Raw genomic sequence first — 12,386 nt, 5'->3', positions numbered from 1 at the left:
TCTATCTCTAAGTCAAACACACTTGTTAAGACATGAAGAGAGTCATTCCAAGAGAAATTTATCACAGTATCAAAAACTCCCCCTATTTCCCATAATTAACCATTCTCCCCACAAGAGACTAACTTTTGATAATAAGAGGCAAACAAGAGTATTTTGACAAACAAAAACTCTAACTCTACTTTTTCAAATTTAAATTATCAAGTGGTAGCTGATCCATTTATTGCTTTAGCCTTATTTTCTCCCCCTTTGGCATCAAGCACCAAAACGGGATCAATCTTGACCCTTTAACCCCATTGCCTCACCAAAATCTTCAACTAAGAGTAACAGGCAATAAGATCATAAGGATGAACTTGGAATAAGTTACCCTCTCATCGGAGTGCAGTGGAAGTCTTTGCATGATCCAAGTCCACCTTTTCCCTTTCAATCCTCCTTAGAGACTAAATCAAGCAAACTCAAGCACATAGTTAGTCTCAAAGGGTCAAGTTGTAACACATCTCCCCCTAAATATGTGCATCACTTTGCAATGGACTTGAGAGGTCCGGGGAGTGCTTGTACAACTTGAGCACCATAAATAAGCAACAAAATGCATAAGGAACATGATCACAGGCATAAACACAAGTATGCTATAAATCAATCCAAGTTCCGCGAATCTAAGACATTTAGCTCACTACGCAACTTGCAAAAGGTCTGCTCATCTAAAGGCTTGGTAAAGATATCGGCTAGTTGATTCTCGGAGCTAACATGAAACACTTCGATATCTCCCTTTTGCTGGTGGTCTCTCAAAAAGTGATGTCGTATGTCTATGTGCTTTGTGCGGCTGTGTTCAACAGGATTATCAGCCATGCGGATAGCACTCTCATTATCACATAGGAGTGGGACTTTGCTCAGATTGTAGCCAAAGTCCCTGAGGGTTTGCCTCATCCAAAGTAGTTGCGCGCAACACTGTCCTGCGGCAACGTACTCGGCCTCAGCGGTGGATAGGGCAACGAAGGTTTGTTTCTTAGAACTCCATGACACCAGGGACCTTCCTAAGAATTGGCACGTCCCCGATGTACTCTTCCTATCGACCTTACATCCAGCATAGTCGGAGTCTGAATATCCAATCAAGTCAAAGGTAGACCCCTTTGGATACCAGATCCCGAAGCAAGGCGTAGCGACTAAATATCTAAGAATTCGCTTCACAGCCACTAAGTGACACTCCCTTGGATCAGACTGAAATCTAGCACACATGCATACACTAAGCATAATATTCGGTCTACTAGCACATAAATAAAGTAAAGACCCTATCATAGACCGGTATGCTTTTTGATCAACGGACTTACCTCCTTTGTTGAGGTCGGTGTGTCCGTCGGTTCCCATCGGAGTCTTTGCGGGCTTGGCGTCCTTCATCCCAAACCTCTTGATCAAGTCTTGTGTGTACTTCGTTTGAGAGATGAAGGTTCCATCCTTGAGTTGCCTCACTTGGAACCCAAGGAAGTAGCTTAACTCGCCCATCATTGACATCTCGAATTTCTGAGTCATCACCCTGCTAAACTCTTCACAAGACTTTTGATTAGTAGAACCAAATATTATGTCATCGACATAAATTTGGCACACAAAAAGATCACCATCACAAGTCTTAGTAAAAAGAGTTGGATCGGCTTTCCCAACCTTGAAAGCATTAGCAATTAAAAAGTCTCTAATACATTCATACCATGCTCTTGGGGCTTGCTTAAGTCCATAGAGCGCCTTAGAGAGCTTACACATGTGGTCGGGGTACCGTTCATCCTCGAAGCCAGGGGGTTGCTCCACATACACCTCCTCCTTGATTGGCCCGTTGAGGAAGGCGCTCTTCACATCCATTTGGAACAACCTGAAAGAATGGTGAGCGGCATATGCTAGCAAAATACGAATGGACTCTAGCCTAGCCACAGGAGCAAAAGTCTCCTCAAAGTCCAAACCTGCGACTTGGGCATAACCTTTTGCCACAAGTCGAGCCTTGTTTCTTGTCACCACCCCGTGCTCGTCTTGTTTGTTGCGAAACACCCACTTGGTTCCCACAACATTTTGCTTGGGACGAGGCACCAATGTCCAAACTTCATTCCTCTTGAAGTTGTTGAGCTCCTCTTGCATGGCCAACACCCAGTCCGGATCTAGCAAGGCCTCTTCTACCCTGAAAGGCTCAATAGAAGAGACAAAGGAGTAATGCTCACAAAAATTAACTAATCGAGATCGAGTAGTTACTCCCTTGCTAATATCACCCAAAATTTGGTCGACGGGATGATCCCTTTGAATCATTGCTCGAACTTGGGTTGGAGGTGCCGGTTGTGCTTCTTCCTCTATTACATGATCATCTTGTGCTCCCCCTTGATCACACGCCTCCTGTTCATCATCTTGAGTTGGGGGTTGCACCATTATTGAGGAAGAAGGTTGATCTCGTTCATCTTGTTCCTGTGGCCGCACATCTCCAGTCGCCATGGTGCGTATTGCGGCTGTTGGAACTTCTTCTTCATATATATCATCAAAATCAACAACTTGCTCTCTTGGAGAGCTATTAGTCTCATCAAATACAACGTCGCTAGAGATTTCAACCAAACCCGATGATTTGTTGAAGACTCTATACACCTTTGTATTTGAGTCATAACCTAACAAAAACCCTTCTACGGCTTTGGGAGCAAATTTGGAATTCCTACCCTTCTTCACTAGAATGTAGCATTTACTCCCAAAAACTCGAAAATACGAAACATTGGGTTTGTTACCGGTTAGTAGCTCATACGACGTCTTATTGAGGAGGCGATGATGATAGACCCTGTTGATGACGTGGCAAGCCGTGTTCACGGCTTCCGACCAAAACCGCTCGGGGGTCTTGAACTCTCCAAGCATTGTCCTCGCCATGTCTATAAGCGTCCTGTTCTTCCTCTCTACCACACCATTTTGTTGTGGTGTGTAGGGAGCGGAGAACTCGTGCTTGATCCCTTCCTCCTCGAGGTACTCCTCCACTTGAAGGTTCTTGAACTCGGACCCATTGTCGCTCCTTATCTTTTTCACCTTGAACTCAAACTCGTTTTGAGCTCTCCTTAGGAAGCGCTTGAGGGTCCCTTGGGTTTCAGATTTATCCTGCAAAAAGAATACCCAAGTGAAGCGGGAAAAGTCATCAACTATAACAAGACCATACTTACTTCCTCCTATACTTAGATAGGCGACAGGTCCGAAGAGGTCCATGTGAAGCATCTCCAAAGGTCTTGATGTGGTCATCACATTTTTGGTGTGATGTGCTCCTCCCACTTGTTTACCTGCTTGACAAGCTGCACAAGGTCTATCTTTTTCGAATTGCACATTAGTTAAACCTATCACGTGTTGTCCCTTTAGAAGCTTGTGAAGGTTCTTCATCCCCACATGTGCTAAGCGGCGATGCCACAACCAGCCCATGCTAGTCTTAGCAATTCAGCATGCATCTAGACCGGCCTCTTCTTTTGCAAAATCAACTAAGTAAAGTTTGTCGTCTAATACACCCTTAAAGGCTAATGAACCATCACTTCTTCTAAAGACAGACACATCTACATTTGTGAATAGACAATTATATCCCATATTGCATAATTGACTAACAGGTAACAAATTATATCCAAGAGACTCAACTAAAAACACGTTAGATATAGAGTGCTCGGATGAAATAGCAATTTTACCTAACCCTTTTACCTTACCTTGATTCCCATCACCGAATATTATTGAATCTTGGGAATCCTTGTTTTTGACGTAGGAGGTGAACATCTTCTTCTCCCCCGTCATATGGTTTGTGCATCCGCTGTCGATAATCCAGCTTGAACCCCTAGAGGCATAAACCTGCAAGGCAAATTTAGGCTTGGGTCTTAGGTACCCAACTCATGTTGGGTCCTACAAGGTTAGTACAAATATCCTTAGGGACCCAAATGCAAGTCTTGTCTCCCTTGCATTTTGCCCCTAATTTTCTAGCAACAATCTTCCTATCCTTTCTACAAATAGCAAAGGAAGCATTTAAAGCATGGTATATTGTAGAAGGTTCATTAACTTTCCTAGGAATATTAACAACATTTCTCCTAGGCATATGAACAACATTTCTCCTAGACATATCTCTACCATGCATATAAGAAGAACTAGAAGGAAACATAGCATATGAATCATAAGCATGTGAATCATAACTTCTATAGTCATTTCTAGAATGTCTCCTATCATGATACATAAAAGCATGGTTCCTTTTAGCATTACTAGCCATAGGGGCCTTCCCTTTCTCCTTGGCGGGGATGGGAGCCTTATGGCTTGTTAAGTTCTTGGCTTCTCTCTTGAAGCCAAGTCCATCCTTAATTGAGGGGTGTCTACCAATCGTGTAGGCATCCCTTGCAAATTTTAACTTATCAAATTCGCTTTTGCTAGTCTTAAGTTGGGCATTAAGACTAGTCACTTCATCATTCAAATTAGAAATTGAAACTAGGTGTTCACTACAAGCATCAATGTCAAAATCTTTACACCTATTACAAATTGTAACATGTTCTACACAAGAGTTAGATTTACTAGCTATCTCTACCTTAGCATTCAAATCATCATTTATGCTCTTTAAGTTAGAAATAGAATCATGGCATGTAGACAACTCACAAGCAAGCATTTCATTCCTCTTAATTTCTAATGCAAGGGATTTTTGAGCCTCTACAAACTTATCATGTTCTTCATACAAAAGATCCTCTTGCTTTTCTAGTAGCCTATTCTTATCATTTAAAGCATCAATCAATTCATTAATCTTGTCAATCTTAGATCTATCTAAGCCCTTAAATAAGCATGAATAGTCTATTTCATCATCATCACTAGACTCATCCTCACTAGAAGAAGCATAAGTAGAATTTCGAGTACTTACTTTCTTCTCCTTGGCCATGAGGCATGTGTGATGCTCGTTGTGAAAGAGGGATGACTTGTTGAAGGCGGTGGCGGCGAGTCCTTCGTTGTCGGAGTCGGACGTGGAGCAATCTGAATCCCACTCCTTTCCAATATGTGCCTCGCCCTTTGCCTTCTTGTAATTCTTCTTCTTTTCCCATTTTCCAATCTTCTTTTCCTGGTCACTATCATTATCGGGACAATTAGCGATAAAGTGACCAATCTTACCACATTTGAAGCATGAGCGCTTCCCCTTCGTCTTGGTCTTGTTGGGATGCTCCTTGCGACCCCTTAACGCCGTCTTGTAGCGCTTGATGATGAGGGCCATTTCTTCATTATTAAGCCCGGCCGCCTCAATTTGCGCTACCTTGCTCGGTAGCGCCTCCTTGCTTCTCGTTGCTTTGAGAGCGATAGTTTGAGGCTCTTGGATTGGGCCATTCAATGCATCATCCACGTATCTAGCCTCCTTGATCATCATCCGCCCGCTTACGAACTTTCCAAGTATCTCCTCGGGCATCATCTTGGTGTACCTAGGATTCTCACGAATATTGTTCACAAGATGAGGATCAAGAACAGTAAAGGACCTTAGCATTAGGCGGACGACGTCGTGGTCCGTCCATCGCGTGCTTCCATAGCTCCTTATCTTGTTGACAAGGGTCTTGAGCCGGTTGTATGTTTGGGTTGGCTCCTCCCCCCTTATCATAGCGAATCTCCCAAGTTCGCCCTCCACCAACTCCATCTTGGTGAGCATGGTGACGTCGTTGCCCTCATGTGAGATCTTGAGGGTGTCCCAGATCTGCTTGGCATTGTCCAAGCCGCTCACCTTATGGTACTCATCCCTGCACAATGAGGCTAGCAACACAGTAGTAGCTTGTGCGTTTTTATGAATTTGTTCATTGATAAACAAAGGGCTATCTGAGCTATCAAATTTCATTCCACTCTCTACGATCTCCCATATGCTAGGATGGAGAGAGAACAAGTGACTACGTATTTTGTGACTCCAAAATCCGTAGTCCTCTCCATCAAAATGAGGAGGTTTACCAAGTGGAATGGATAATAAATGAGCATTTGTACTTTGAGGAATACGAGAGTAATCAAAAGAAAAGTTTGAATTGACCGTTTTCTTTTTCTCGTAGTCGTCGTCGTCCTTTTGGGAAGAGGAAGATTCATCGCTATCATAGTAGACTATCTCCTTGATGCGGCTTGTCTTCTTCTTCTTCCCGCCTCTTCTTTTGTGGCTTGAGCCCGAGTCCGTAGGCTTGTCATCTTTCGACTCATTGAAGATAGACTCCTTCTCGTTGTTGTTGACCACCATCCCCTTTCCCTTAGGATCCATCTCTTCGGGCGATTAGTCCCTTCTTGAAGAGAACGACTCCGATACCAATTGAGAGCACCTAGAGGGGGGGTGAATAGGTGATCCTGTAAAACTTGAAATTTAACTCACAAAACTTGATTAGGAGTTAGCACAAATAATGCCAAGTGGCTAAAGAGGAGTCTCAACAAAACACAATAACCACAAGAGATGAATCACAGAGATGGCACAGTGGTTTATCCCGTGGTTCGGCCAAGACCAACGCTTGCCTACTCCACGTTGTGGCGTCCCAACGGACGAGGGTTGCAATCAACCCCTCTCAAGCGGTCCAAAGACCCACTTGAATACCATGGTGTTTTGCTTGCTTTACTATATCCCGTCTGCGAGGAATCTCCACACTTTGGAGCCTCTCGCCCTTACACTTAAAGTTCACAAAGAAGCACGGAGTAAGGGAGGGATAAGCAACACACTCAATACAAGAAATCACAGCAACACCACGCACACAAGTCGCAACAAGAGCTCACAACACAACTCAATGAGTTCATAACTCAACTAGAGCTCTAATTGCTATCGCAAGGAATCAAAAGCGCGGAATTGATGTCTTAGTGCTTAGGGATGCTTAGAGAATGCTTGGTGTACTCCTCCATGCGCATAGGGGTCCCTTTTATAGCCCCAAGGCAGCTAAGAGCCATTGAGAGCATTCCTGGAAGGCAAATCTTGCCTTCTGTCGCTTGGCGCACCGGACAGTCCGGTGCACACCGGACACTGTCCGGTGCAGATTTCTTTCCTTCCTTGGCGAAGCCGACCGTTGGCGCCTGGGAGCCGTTGGCGCACCGGACACTGTCCGGTGCACACCGGACAGTCCGGTGCACCCTTCCGACCGTTGGCTCGGCCACGTGTCTTGCGCAGATCGCGCAGCCGACCATTGGCCTGGCCGACCGTTGGCTCACCGGATAGTCCGGTGCACACCGGACAGTCCGGTGAATTATAGCCGTACGCCGCCAATGAAATCCCGAGAGCAGCGAGTTCGCACGAGCCAGCCTGGCGCACCGGACACTGTCCGGTGCACCACCGGATAGTCCGGTGCTCCCAAACTGAGCAGTCTTGGCTGCTCGAGCCAAGACATTTCCAATTGTTCTTTTCCTGTTTCCAGCACTTAGACACAATACATTAGTCTCTAAAACAATGTACTAAGTCTGAGAAACATACCTTTTGACATGATTTGTACTTTGTCCACCACATTGCATAGATCAACACAAAAGCACTTGCGTTGGCACTCAATCACCAAAATACTTAGAAATGGCCCAAGGGCACATTTCCCTTTCAGATACCAGCTGTGGCAGAACCTCCTAAGTTATTGGGCCCACATGCACCTGTCCTTGTCTCAAAGACCTTAGACAACTATGTATGTGCACCGGATAACATAAAAGGATCTGATCGAGAGACCCAAGGATCCCGAATAAACCACTTATAACCAAGATCGCAGAATTAAATAAACACAAATCACACACCAACATTTGTAGCCGAAATTCTTTATTACAACATGTTACAAATTACAACAAGTTTACGTTATATTTATCGGAGTGATTACAAAAGTGATTCAAAGAAATATACTTTGAAATATTATAAAATATTTGTAATTTTCCAATATATGCTAGTTCAGTGACAACCCTCAATAAGAAGTATAGCCCATCGGCACTTAGCACCATCCACAACAGCACAAATCTAGTACCTACAACAACATGGGTTGAAAGAACCCTGAGTACGAAGGTACTTTCGCAAATCTTACTCGACTAAAGAAAAATACTCTCAATAATATGTTGGCTTTTGGAAATCAAGGTAAGGCTTTAGCAAAAATCAAGCTTACTCATTTGCATAAATAAGCATCTAACAGTGGATCCTTACTTTCAACATTTTAATGCCAGATTAAGCATTAATTGATCTTGTTTGCACCTGGTTGAATTTCATCATCACATTAATCAATACACCAATATTTTTTACTCATTATGATTCCATCCATGACCTACGATGCAAGTTAGTGAACAAGTCTCCATTATCCGAGGATGTAACGACGATCCAAATCGATTTACCCAGCTGGAGATCTCTAACCACACGACGTATGTAGCACCTAACCCTTGCATATGTCAACCCGTCCCCTACTATCTCAATACCAGAACATGTTCACGCTAACCGAGAGCACAATTACTCCACCGTCCAACCACTTGCCACGGAGGGTACACGCTACTCTCACCAACTCTTCATTCCCATTGTGTGGTAGTCTTTCTGGCATTTGTCAAGCTAAGATTAGGCTTACCCTATCCCATACCAGGGCACGTGGCTAGTTAATTAGTCCTCGATCATCAAGCCTACACTCGATATAATCCTTACTTAACCTGGGCGAAACATCACATGTTTTTGTACTTGGCCAAGTTTCAATTTAAGTACTTCCATCCTTAGGACTTATTTTTGTACCTTAGGATGAAAAGAAGATCAAAGGGAATCTTGCAGTAAGATCCGTGGCAAGCCGGGCGGCGTTGGGGGCAGGGGAGCCGAGAGGAGGGGATGGTGTGCTCTGCTATTGGATGGAGAGGGTGGTTGGGAGATGAACCCTAGTGAGCGACGTCGCAGGGATAAGGAGATGAGAACAGCTAGAGCTTAAGCGGTGGGGATATTTTTAGATTTTCCCTCTCCAAGCTTTTACTAACAAAAGAAATTGCAAACAATTCCTGGGTCCAAGAATTAGAGTTTGAGATAGATTGGAATGGTCCGAATCAAAACAATACTGACATCGATATTTTAGTTAGTACTTGATTTAAATGAAATCAAACAAAAATGTATTCAAGAACGCGCACTCGACTAGATATCATTTGGATTAACAACTTTGCGCCTTGTTTTTCAGGATATCGATCTTGGTCAAATTTATAAAAATCAAACCCTTTTTGAAATCTCGTTCGTCTATTAGACGCATCCGAACAACATAGACTTGACATCTCAGAAGATTTCTAAAGTCCAAACTTTGTGAAACATTTGGGATAGTCCAAATAGATAATTATAAAAATGATGTCGAACTAAGGAGAGACAAAGATGATTAGGACATATAAACTGATATCTCGTCATTATCTCGTGCTTAATTCCATCCTCGTTATCGAACGGGACATAAACACCTGGGGTATTACATTTGTGTCTTAGGTCAATGTCTTATTGCTGGTTTAGATTTGTTTTGGTTCATTTTAATCCATTTCATCCACTGCGATCCCACAAATTCAATTTCCAAAATAGATCCCATGAATGTTCATCTCATCATTTCGTCCTTATCAGATTAGTTTCTGTCCAGTTCGTTATTTTGAGCATAAATCTCACATACAGACTCAGAATTCAGTATTCTTGTACTTCCTGGAAAGCTTAGAAAACTATCTACAACTTTCTTATTTACGAGATTTCCAGAAAATGTAAGTATTAAGAAGTTATTTGTATTGGAAGTAAATCTGTTTGTGATCCTGGAATATCGGACCAGTCTATATTTCAGGGTCAATATCCCCCACTTTCTTTATCCAAAATAGCCAATCCATATATCTAAAAGAAAGATAAAACAAAGACCTACAAGTTTCGTGTTCTAAGTTTTTATGTTTGAGGTCTCTAAATTTGTCAAATGATATGTTGAAGTTAGAGCATAAAATCTATGACAGACAGACAAGAATTTTTTGATACTCTTGTGTTATATCCTGTTTTGGCGGCACTCTTGTGAAAAAAAGAATATAAAAAGGCAAGTGTAAAAAAATCCGCACAAAACAAAAAAAAAATCAAAGAGAAAAAAAGTGCATATAAACACAAACACCATTGATATGTGCACATTTGTGATTGTTTTTCATTCTAACTTGTTCCCTTAATGTTCCTAAATTCTTGTCACCTCCTTTGCGTCTTCCTCCAGCCGTGTTAATACACTTATTCACCATTGTTATCTGTTACTGACACTTTGCAATCACACCAACGTTCTTTGTGCAGTCACACCAGCTACCATTTGGCACCTACAGTGCTGGTAAGAAAATTGTAAGAGCAGGGTAAGACACTTTCATAACCTGTGTTCTACCACCACCCCCGAGAGTAGTTGTTGGATTCACATAGTTTGTTTGTTGCATTTTATCTTTTTTTGTACTAACAATGATAGGACCAAAGACCCAAACGAACAATAATAAGGGTCCTAAGCCTACTAACGGCGAGTGTGACTTCTATCTGGAATTGAAGGAGATGATGCTCGCATTGACTAAAGCCTTTGAGAGCCACACCATTGATGATGATTCGTCTCCCTCAGGTTCGCTATATCCATCCTTCTCTTCTTTTGATGAAAATATTGCAAATGAGTATAATGAATGGGAAATATCAATGGATAAGATTTTTGCACGACGTCGTATATGTGATAGGCAAAAAATTAAAACTGTGGCTAGTACTTTAACTGATGATGCGCTAGTTTTGTGGAATAATTTGCATGACTATGAGAAACTACAAACGTGGACTGATGTGAAAGCACTTATGAGAGAACAATTTATTTCTATGGATGATACTAAAAATAATTTGAGTAGTTCTACTAAAGTGATGCCTTCAGATAAATCTGAGTTGCATTTGTTACAAGAGGATTGCCTTGTTGTTCCTTGTGATAAATAAGAGTTGTGTGATGATAATACTATTATTTCTATGCCACAACTAGAGAACAAACTTGATGTTGTTGCTTCTGATCCTATTAATTGTGCCAAAATTAGAACATTCAATCCTATAACTAGTGTGCATTATGAGCTAAAATTGTTATCGTCTTTCAATACTTTGGGCTATATTAAATTTGATGTTCTATGTAATCTAAATAATTTAGAGGAGAAACTTTCTTTTAGTGCTGATTTGTCATGGTTATCTAAACATACATATCATGTTATTAGAAGATATAGATGGAAAGGAGAATATATGGTACATCGAGTATATATTTGTTCAAATATGAAATCTCCATTTGTCATGAAACAATATGATCAATTAGAGAATTGTGTTAAAGATAACCATATCACGTCCAGTTCCACTTATTCTTCTTTGTATGTTTTACAACAACAGGGTCAACTTCAAGAAGGGGAGCAAGGTTGGACGACATCAAGCAATACATCAACACCTTTTGCCGGCACCAACGACTTTGAGTCGAGGACGACTCAAAACTAAGAAGGGAAGAATGATGAGTACAAGGATGTCAACTATATGGTCAAGATCCAATCAATCATAGAGTCCAATCAAGTCTAGTTTAATCGCGAATCAGGTTAGGACTACAGGAGTGGTCCTCACGAAAATAGATGCCCAGACCACATACGGACTCGAAAGCTAAGGAGATAAGCTTTCCAACCCAACTGGTACCACGTCAAAATATGCTTAGAGCTGATAGGAATCGTCATAACAAGATAGCGTTCAGAATCTGCCACAAATCAGTAACACCGGCTTTTGGGTCTAAAGGCCATGTACATCCTTGGGTTGCTCGGTCACCCCCTTGGCCACCGCCTAAGTCAAGAATGACTCCAATTCAAGTGGAGGAAGATGATGAGGACATCAACCCCATACAAACAATGCATGGACCGACAACACGAGCACATGTACGACAACTAAATCTCCAGGCTCATTCTAACCTAGCCAATTGTGTTTTAGTGCTTATGATTGGTGCTATGGATGTTTTGATGATTAGGAACCTTGTAGAGGAAAAACAAGGACTTGGGAATATCCAAGATGTCAAGGAAGGGGAAGCTAGGATTTTCACAACAAGAGAAAGCCAAGTCCGATTCAACTTCGTCTCCACTTTGCAGTCCAGGACCAGTCTGCACTAAAACGAATGCCTAGGATGCATTCGAACTTCGATTAGGTTGGGCTTTACATGTATGGAAAGCTAAGGAGATAAGCTTTTCAACCCAATTGAAACCAACTTAAAATTCATTCGGAGTTAACTGGAATCGTCGAAACAAGTCAGCGTTTAGATTCTGTTTTGTTAATGCGACACCATCTATTGGGCTGTTGGGCCTTGTATCATGTTGGAGCCCATTGGGGGTGCGACCAGGGGTCACTGTCACACTCGGGTTTCGGGGCACCAAGACCCGGGCGCGAACATAATCACCAGGTGTGCTGGGACCAAGTCTCACACATCTGATGAATCATGGCACAGGATCGAATGTCACATCTTTAC

General features: G+C 42.3%; 1 long non-coding RNA gene across 1 annotated transcript; it reads left to right on the top strand.

Moving 5' to 3' along the window:
- Positions 1-7,545: 7,545 nt before the first annotated feature.
- LOC103653302 (uncharacterized) lies at positions 7,546-12,150 on the top strand. Its single transcript, XR_565392.2, has 3 exons — positions 7,546-10,499; positions 11,282-11,805; positions 11,895-12,150. It is a non-coding gene; the product is annotated as an uncharacterized lncRNA (long non-coding RNA).
- Positions 12,151-12,386: the final 236 nt, after the last annotated feature.

This window comes from Zea mays, chromosome 4 (genome assembly GCF_902167145.1).
Source record: "Zea mays cultivar B73 chromosome 4, Zm-B73-REFERENCE-NAM-5.0, whole genome shotgun sequence".
NCBI lineage: Eukaryota > Viridiplantae > Streptophyta > Magnoliopsida > Poales > Poaceae > Zea > Zea mays.
Note: the sequence above shows the minus strand (reverse complement) of the source record. Positions and strands in the feature narration are given on the sequence as shown.